Genomic DNA, 9,436 nt, shown 5'->3' with positions numbered 1-9,436 from the left:
CCATCCAGTCCCTGCTGATCCTTGCAGGTGTTACTGGGAGCACACTTTGCTTTCTCTGGTGTTGGAGATGTTGCCTGGATCTTTTACAGGGCTTTTGGAATCTTTCCAGACACTCTGGTGCTGACCGAGTCCTCTTTGCTCAGCAAAGGCAGCTGAGGTGAAAAAAGCAGTTTGAGCAATAGATACAGCTTAAAGTTACGGTTGAAAAAGGGAACTTTTCATCAAAGGCTTCAACTTTTTCTGTAATGTTGTTGCCCCCGAGCTTGCTCTCCTGATGACCCTCAGCTAGCCTGTGCTCACAGGGGTCATAGGAAAACCTCTTTTTCTGTTGAGGAGGGGGTGGTGGAGGAGGAAAAACTGATAAGAAATTGGTCCTATTTTTCCTAAATTGAAAGACATGAAGCTTTCCAGAACATAATGTCAATCTGGTCTTGTTATAGAGCAAGATCAGTGCTGTACATAAATAGAGATATTAGGAGAAAAAATTCACACAAAATAATGTCTTGTTACCATGCAAGCTGGGATGGCTGTGTAATAAATACAACACATCTGGCGTCTTTAAAGTGCTACAAGAAGCCATTTAAAAACAAACAAATACCCCACAAACTTCTACTGAGCTTCTAAAAAGCTATGAAGTGCAAAATAACAGCTGATTTGTATTTTTTTTTTTTTTTTCTTGCTGGGGGGTTATATATATTTTGGGTATTTTTGTTGTGGACTGTTTGACAGCCACATAGCCCTGTGCAGAGGGCGTATGTAAGGTGAGAGCAGCTCTAAAATCCCTCTTTGGGACGTTTCAGAGCACACAGGCTCTGCTGTAATTGACATTGCAGCATCTCCCTGTCTCTCTTTAAAAATGAAACATCAAAAATGTTTTCTCCAGTGTGCTCCCCCAGGCCATAATTCAGTTACCACTGGCTGGTGGCAGTGGGGGCACCTTGCAGGTGCACTCCATGAACTTCACAGCCTCTCTGTTGAGGATGTGCTCAAGCCAGCTGCTCTTCTAGGTCCTGCTGAGGACTCATGCAGGTGTGGCTCACAGCATTTGTCTCCAGGAAAAAGCAGACTTCTCAAACAAGAAGTGTAGTATTGAGACCTTTCAGAGTCCTGAATTGCTCACCTCAGGTGGGGCAATGAGCTGCAAAGCAACAAGGCATTCAGTAAGAAAACTTGCTCAAAAAGGCAGTATTTCTCAACTTGCGAAGACTGGGCATTTATCTGCTATTTAGTCAGCACCCATCAGGACAGCAACTAATTGAAGCCAAAGGGACCCCTCACAGCGTAAGATACCAGGCAACATGAGTAATGGCAATACTATTTGGCCTTTAATTAGTCATTTACAGTTTACTTCAGAGCTAGAGAGCTCTGGTTGTATCCACTGCTCCTGCATGTGAGCTCCTTGTGGATTAATTTGTGGCTCCCACAAAAGGTATGAAGGGCTGGTGACTGCAGAGCTACTCATTTCTGCAGGCATTTGCTCCACTCTTACCCCTTCCATTCATTACCGAGAAATCAGGATTTTTCTTCCTCCTTTGCTACAAAGCATCTGGGGTGTCTCAGGTGTCTCAAATAAATCTTGATGATTTCTCAAAGTGTCTGCTAAATTACGGAAGCTTTGCTGCAGGATAACAAGCTTGGCTGCCTCCCAGGTGGTTTCTTTGCTGGCTGTCCAGTTGTTAGCCTCACTAAGAGAGTGTTGTGGATGTCTGTCACAACACAGGGTGATTTTTTTTTTTTTTTCCTTCTCATTCCTTATGTTGCTGTAAGTATATTTGATTAGGTTTGAACACATGAAGTCTGTGGGAATTAAAATTCTTTGTTATTGCCCATTAACATCTATGCAGGGAGACTGGTACTCAGCAGGGCTCGTTGGGGATTTTTTTTTTTTTTTTTTTTTTTTTTTTTACTGCTGGGTTAGTTTCTTTTTGTAACATACCTTCCTGGAAACAGATTTTGATTCTCCTGACGCTGTCTGTGTACTTTAACAGGCAGATAGAATACTTCAGTGACTGCCACTGCTGAAAAATTTTGGATAGGCAAACAGGGTTAGTGGTAAGCTTCAGAGCACGCTTATCTTGTGTCCCTTGAGGTCTGGGGTCTTTGCTGGGTCCCATGGCTGTTGTGCTTTCTGTGAATTGCTGCTGTGGTGTTGCCTCTTTGCATTAGATTTTACATTGCTGTAAGTATAGAGAGGTGGTTTACTGTTCATCAGCTTCTCTATTCATCTCAAACACATCCCCCTGCTATGTAAAAGCTCCTTATAAACTTGTGCTGGAGTCTCTCCTTGGCTTTGTCTCCTTATTTCTGTTTGTGCTTAGCATGAGCAATTATATATTGCAGTGAGTAACATATCATTTACTGAATCCTGCCAAGGAAAAAAAGTCTGCTATTCTTCATATCTTTTTGTATAAGTTGCCTTCTGTTGTATCAGTCCTTGTTTGTTTTGAAAAATTAATCCTTTGAAAACATTTTTCACCAATACATCTTGCTGTACTGTTACTGAAAGCTAGTCTCATCTTCATGCTTTCATATTGCTCGCTTTAGAAAATGTGATTATGTCTGAAGAACCCATTTAGTACCTTTGGTCTTCTGCTTATCTGCTGGTGAATTATCAATAGGAGGTGCTCTCATTGGAGTTCTAAGTGGGCATAGCTTCAAAGGAAAGCACGGTGGGCGCTTCAGGTCAATGTTGTGCTTGAGTACAACAGCAGCAATTAACCTAAATGAGATTACTGCAAGATCTGTTTATTCCCACCAAAGATGTCCTCAGACAGAGCCTGCACTGTGAACTACCAGACCTATGGGTGGGAGAAAATCTGCTGAGGGGAGGTGGGCAAAGCAAAAGGATGTACATTTCATCCACTTCTGAAACAGATTTAGATCCTGTCTAAAGGGCTGGCAAAAGTAACAGCCAATACTGAATTACATCTTCTCCCAGTTCTAATTTGTTTATGAAGCTGGAAGGCGTTGCTTCCCTCCCTCTGTCTCCTTCTCCTGCAGTCTACAGCTGCTGAGGAGTGTTATAAGAATGTGTAGCTGTAATTCTTGTTAAATGGGTGAGAAAAATGAACTGCAAACAGCCATGTACTTTATCAATTAGCAGACTGGAGCAGGAAAAAGAATTATGTCTACCTGTCCTCAACAGTTTCCTGTTTACTGGATTTATTGAGCCCATTCCTCTTGGCTGAAACATACATCCGGGTATGCAAGATTTCCTGCTGCTGCTTAATATGTGTGAAGTAGATGATTTAAAAATCAATCTTTTTGAGGAGCAAATATTTTCAGCCCTTCACTCTTTCACGTTTCTGCCTTTTCATTATGTTCTCCAAGCTGTGAAAGCTCTTAATTTCTTTGTGTTTGACTGTCACCCCAGATAATGTGACTCATCAGTCACGGGATGGCGAGGAAGTTTTTCTGTACTTTCTCTGTAGGGACACGTCTGTCCTCAGGCAGTTCTGGTTTTTAAGTAGCAGGGAGCTTTAGTGGGAAGAAAGGTGTTTTAGATTAGGAATGATAAAGGGTATCTAGTAAAGGGTTCTAAGATATATGGTCCCCTAAATTCCTTCAACTGTCCATTAATAGGGCTTTGTGCCAGTGAGCATCCAAAGGTAGAGTTTGGTGGAGACAGCACAAAAGGATGTGGGCAAACTAGAAAGCCTTTCCTTACGCTGCTCTGGTTGGAAGGGCGACTTCTCTGGTTTTGACCAGAGGTCCATAAAGAAAGAGGTAGACGTTATCTACACTGCAAACAAAACTATGGGGTGTACCTGAGCTCTGACACAGAGCTCCATGGATTGCTCCCAGCAGCAGTTTTCTATGTGTGATTACTTATTTTTCCCTTGGTCCTTTAGGCTGTTCCCATCTTCATGGTGTTGGGATGTCCTGGGGTTTTTGCAGTTTTAATTAGCTCATGCTGAGTTGTTTGCTTTAATATAACAACTAGCTGGCTTGCTCTGTGGCACAAACACTTGTGATTTACCCTGGGCATTCAGCACCACTTGGAGCCAAGTTGTCCTGGTTTCAGTTAGGATAAAGTTATTTTTCCTCCTAGTAGCTGGTAGGGTGCTATGTTTTGGATTAGGATGAGAATGTTGATAACATGCTGATGTTTTAATTGTTGCAGAGCAGTGCTTACACTAAGCCAAGGGCTTCTCAGCTTCTCGCTCTGTCCTGCCAGTGGGCAGGCTGAGGGTGCAGCAAAAGCTGGGGGGGGACAGACCCAGGACAGCTGACCCAAACTGGCCAAAGGGGTATTCCATACCATCTGACATCATGCTAAACAATATATAGGGGTGGCTAGCTGGGGTGGGGTGGCTGGCTTCTTAGGGATAGGCTGGGCATCGGTGAGCAGGTGGTGAGCAATTGCCTTGTGCATCACTAGTTTTGTACATATTATTATTGTTTTCTTTTCTGTCCTAATAAACTGTCTCTATCTCAACCCACAGGCTTCACTTTCCCGTTTCTCTCCCCCAACCCAGAGAGGGAGGGGGGAGGGTGAGCGAATGGCTGTGTGGTGCTGAGCTGCCGACTGGGTTAAACCACAACACAAGTCATGTTTGCTTCTGGTCAGATATGGAATGCTTGGCCTTGCCAGTGAGAAGGTGACAGCCACATGGAGCTAGCTGGCCATCTGTGGTCATCCCTTGCTTCATAGCTGTTTTTCAAACCCTAGAGAAAGCACCTAGACCTTCGCCAAACAGAGATCAGCTCAACTGACTGGTGAGGAGTGATGCGTCATGGGAGGAGTCCTGTAGGTACTCAGATCCTAGACAACTTAGAGCTGACATGGCAGGTGCTGCTTGAAGGGTGTTCATGAAGTGAATGGAGAACAGGGATATTAGGTTGGGGAGCAAGCAGGAGATGGCTACATAATACAGTGAAGCTGTAATATTGACTCCTAGTGAAAGGTGCTAAACACCTGTGGGAAAGGAATTCGCAGGTGGCTTTGCCCTGCTTCCCACGTCCTTGTATTAGAGATAATGAGGAAACAAGCTAGAGACAAGTGCATGGAGAAGCTAGACCAATTATAAGTTGTTATAGGCGTGTGCTGTAGTTAGTTGCCTATATATACTCTGTGAGAACCTGCAATAAAGGAGGACGATTATACTCGCATCGAGGTTGCATCGTTACTCGGGTCCGTTTCCCTTTCCAACAACATCTGGTAGCAGAGGATGGTTACGCTCCAGACAGTCCAGCGCGACTAAGTCTCCGAGACTGCGGTAAGCAGCTAGAGGAGGAGGGATTGGGAAAATAAATGGCTGAGAGGGTGCTGCTTGGCAGACACGGGTCAGGGTCACTCCCTACCTCTCAGGGGAAGCACAGCCACGGAACTGGAGGCTGGTGCATAGTTGCTCGCTGGAATCCTCTCTAAGAGAGGTAGCGAGACAACGGGAAAGAAACTGATCAAATTGATCAAGTTGGGACAACGATGGGGACATTTTAGAGAGACTGCCTTGCTGTTCCCTGTTACGGAATGGCGGGAGTTCGGGAATACCATGTGGGAAAGGACTATAACAGGGGATTCAAAAGATGAAAAGGAAGTGAAAACTGTCCATGAGTTGTGACGAACGGTATTAGAGACATTAAAGGCTATGGAGGCGGAGAAGGAGGTTGCCTGCGCCGCAGCCCAGATGTCAACACTAGGAGCGGCAGCCCTTGCAGAACTGTTACTGACTTTTAACGCGCATTGCGGGCGAGAACTCTGGGGATGCCCCTCTCAATCACGCGGAAGTCCTGCCGGACCCACCATCGGGCGCGGAAAAGACGGAAGTTGGCGGGGCCAGGTCAAAGCAGAGATCTGAGCCGCTTGCGGAAGTAACACCCCAGGACACCCAGGGGGGATGTCCCGCACCGCCCACAGGAGAGGGAGGAGAGGCGTGCCGACCTCCACCCTCGGCTCTGCCGCTGCTGCCCCCCCGCCACCCCCGGGTCGGCCCCGAGCCTCCCTCTCTGCTTCGCTCCGCTGAGTCCGCCGAACCGAGCGGCTCTGCCGCTGTCGCTACCCCCCACCTCCGGGCCGCCCCGCCCCTCAGCCCGCCAGTCTGTCTGCTGGCGCTGCAGACAGCAGCCTGGCCAAGGCTTCAAACCTCCTACCCCAGATTTGTGATAACTCCTTATGGTTTCTAGCAAAAAAAAAAAAAAAAAAAGAGAGAGAGAAAAAGAAAAAAGGAAAGAAAAAAAAATATAAAAAAAAGAAAAAAAAAAGAAAAAAGGAAGAAAAAGAAAGAAAAAGAAATGAAAAGAAAAAAGAGAAAGAAAAAAGAAAAAGAAAAAAATGAAAAAAGGGAAACAAACAGGAAAAAATATAAAAAGGAAAAAAGAAAAAAAAAAGAAAAAAAAGGAGGGAAAAAGAGACAAAAAGAAAATAAAAAAAAAAAAGAAAGAAAACCAGGGGAAACTGGTTACAAGATACCAAGAGGAGGAATGTTTGAGTGTGGAGCCAACGTTTTTGGAGAGATCCTGGAATGGTTTGGGTTTGCCCTTGCCTGCTGCACCATCGAAAGCCTTGCATTTGCATTGTGTACACTTTTTATCTTGGGCTCTCGGGCAAAGCAACACCACCAGTGGTACCTTGAGAAATTTGAAGACTACCCAAAGGATAGAAAAATTCTGATTCCATTTGTGTATTAACAGATGCTTTGAATACCATCAGGTGGTGACGATGTTTTTGAAATGGTTACGGCTTGGAACAACTAACACTTCACAAGTGTTAGCCAGTTAACATACTCTGTTCACTAGTGACAAAGCCTTGCGCTGCTATTAGTTACTGCTTTTCTTCTTAATGGAACCCCCAGATCTGATGGACATGGTGAACAGGAATAAAAGTGTTTTTGCAACAGCACAGCACCGTTGTGAATACTTAAGGCAAGATGACTGAATTCACATCATGGGAACTACTGTACAGGATTTCTGATGTTTCATTTTCAGCCTATAGAGTGTTTGGGTATTACCCATCTGATCTAGCCATGTCCTGAGGATTGTGCAGTGAGCCCAGTCACCCTTAGTGTATAAATTGGCTGGTGCGTTTTGCCTCTTACTTATCTACATACACAAATGGGGTTGATTTGTCTTGCCTTACTAATTTTCTTCCCCTTGCCCCCATTTCTAGGAGAACTGATGCAGACCAAAGACATTGATTTAATATAGTTGCTGTTAGGTGAGAAATTTTCTTCCTGCTCTCTGCACTCTTGCACAGATATGAACACTATATAGGTAAAATGTAATACTGTTTACACCAATAGCTGTAGTGGTAATTCTCCCAAATAAATGAATTAGTCATCTACCTCTAAAACTTCATAACTATCTCAAATAATATACAACATTTGTTTTTGTGTTCAGCACTATTTTTAGATATATATATATATATATATATATATTTATTAAGGGTGCATTAATAGTGATAGACTGTTCTCCAAGGATTTTTACAGAATTTTCTTACTATGCAGTTTTGAAAAAGTCTTTCTTTTCCTGTTGATAACGGTCCAGTCAATCTTTATATTCAAAGTTTGGAATCTTTTAGTGTTTTCTTACTGTTTCATTAACGTTAGTTCTCACATTGCTATATCTTTTCCTGAAGGAATCCAGAGGGATTTTAAAGACACGGTAGAATCTCGAGTATACAGACTTCTGAGTTTTGGACACATATATGTCCTTTGAATATTTGTGATATTAAAGAGTATTTTTTTAGAATTTCAGAAAAGTCAGTTTTCTGCAGAAACCCTCAAAAAAAAAAAAAAATGAACTGCTGCAGATGTATTTTGGAAATCAAAAACAAATTGATAATATAACTTTACTAGGTGTTGAGTGTTCTGGTATGGTATTGTGTTAAGCTTTGTCCAGTGTTCAAAATTCTTTTTTGCTATGACCTACACGGCTGTAGTAATCCATGTAATATGAGGGTGGAACTTTACTCTTCTAATTTTAAATATTTCCTTTAAAAAGTACATTCAGGAAATGGGCAGTGAAAAAGGACTTTGCCACCCAAGATTTTTCTTAACAATGGTGTATTCCTGCTTTCCTTCTTGTAACAGTTATACAGTACTTAGTGCACTGAAGTCTTGGCTATCATTAAGGACTTATTCAGTGATACAGAGAAACATAATACACTTTATCATTATTGACTGAAATAGCCAAAGGAAAGAGGGGAGAGAAGCTGTCACTCATACCATGATGATAACTTATTCTACAGCTAAGCCTTTGGACTGCCAGTTGCTCCGCACAGAGATGACCAGTTACTGCCTCAGTAGACACCCAGGAAACACCACAGAACAGGTTGGGAAAGGCACTTTACATAATAAATCACCTAGCATTACCCTTTCCTCACAAAGAGGTGCCACCCATAGTAAAACATTACAAAAGTATGAATTCCGCACTGCCACGGGTGCCAGAATCAGAGCAGGCCTTAGTGATGGTAACAAATTTAAATACAGGTCTTTGGGAGGGACCCCAGCCTCTAATAACTTGGGGTCGAGGGTATGCTTGTGTCTCCACAGGTCACGGACCGAGATGGGTACCAGCACCGGGGTAAGGCCATGGTTGGCCTCCTCCTCACAATCGCCGCTGTCATCGGTTATTGCCAGCCCTGGGTCTCCATCCAACCATGCCACAACATCGGGGTCACCCTCACCAACATGACAGGACAAGAAGCGATGTGCCTGTCCCTGGCTTAGTGCTAACAACCCCTTTACGACACGTCTGGTGGGGATCCTGGCAGATAACAAAGACTGGACTGTCTACTTGCTGTGAGCACCCCTAGAGCCACAAGAATTAGATATCCTGGGAAGTGTAACAGCCACATCATGTGTAAGGTTCAATTACATGGGCAAAAACCAAACCATGAAACAAATTGTCAATGTCACACTCGCTCCTTATTGCAATGCATCTCTTTGGTGTGATTATACAAAACCATAATAGCATCGTTCCTTGTGCCAGGAGCAGCTCTGCTCGGCTGTGGGATCGACTGTGGAACGGACACCCCTAGGTGCACCCCGAGCATTTTCCTCGGAGGGGTCTCCACTCTCAGCCGCTCACCACAGGAGTAGACATGGACCTCCTGAAGCCGTGGACAAATTACCTTAAGTGATATTTTCTTGTGGTATGAATTAAAAGTGAAAGAGGCCTCTTTGCGTGAGTGTGTGATTGTGCTGTGTGGGTGAGAAGTAGCATCGCGGCGAAGCACCATCCCTAGTGCTTAGTGACTTGTTGATTGATATAGATTCTAGTAGGCACGCTACTTTACAATCATAATTTTTATGTGATTTTCGCCCTGTTGGTTATTGTAATGTTTGCAGTGTTTGATAGAAAATATATAGAAAGCATTTGGTTGATTGTAAATAAAAAGGGGGAATTATGGGAAAGGAATTCGCAGGTGGCTTTGCCCTGCTTCCCACATCCTTGTATTAGAGATAATGAGGAAACAAGCTAGAGACAAGTGCAT

The sequence above is a fragment of the Oxyura jamaicensis genome, chromosome 2 (genome assembly GCF_011077185.1).
Source record: "Oxyura jamaicensis isolate SHBP4307 breed ruddy duck chromosome 2, BPBGC_Ojam_1.0, whole genome shotgun sequence".
Taxonomy (NCBI): Eukaryota; Metazoa; Chordata; class Aves; order Anseriformes; family Anatidae; genus Oxyura; species Oxyura jamaicensis.
Note: the sequence above shows the minus strand (reverse complement) of the source record.